The following is a 214-nucleotide window of genomic DNA, read 5'->3' on the forward strand; positions in this document are numbered from 1 at the left end:
TATCAAGAACTAGCGCAAAGTTAAATCGCATTTCTTTATATCATGCCAAATTAAATAAATGAATATTAATCTAATGATCATTTGTATAAAATATATTTGTATAAAAGAATTGATATTAACAACTGTGGCATCAAATTAAATTTTACTATCAAAATAAAAAGTAAGACCCAAGTGATACTACGATATTTTTATTATTATTTACTTAATCCAATGG

This window comes from Atta colombica, unplaced genomic scaffold (genome assembly GCF_001594045.1).
Source record: "Atta colombica isolate Treedump-2 unplaced genomic scaffold, Acol1.0 scaffold69, whole genome shotgun sequence".
Taxonomy (NCBI): domain Eukaryota; kingdom Metazoa; phylum Arthropoda; class Insecta; order Hymenoptera; family Formicidae; genus Atta; species Atta colombica.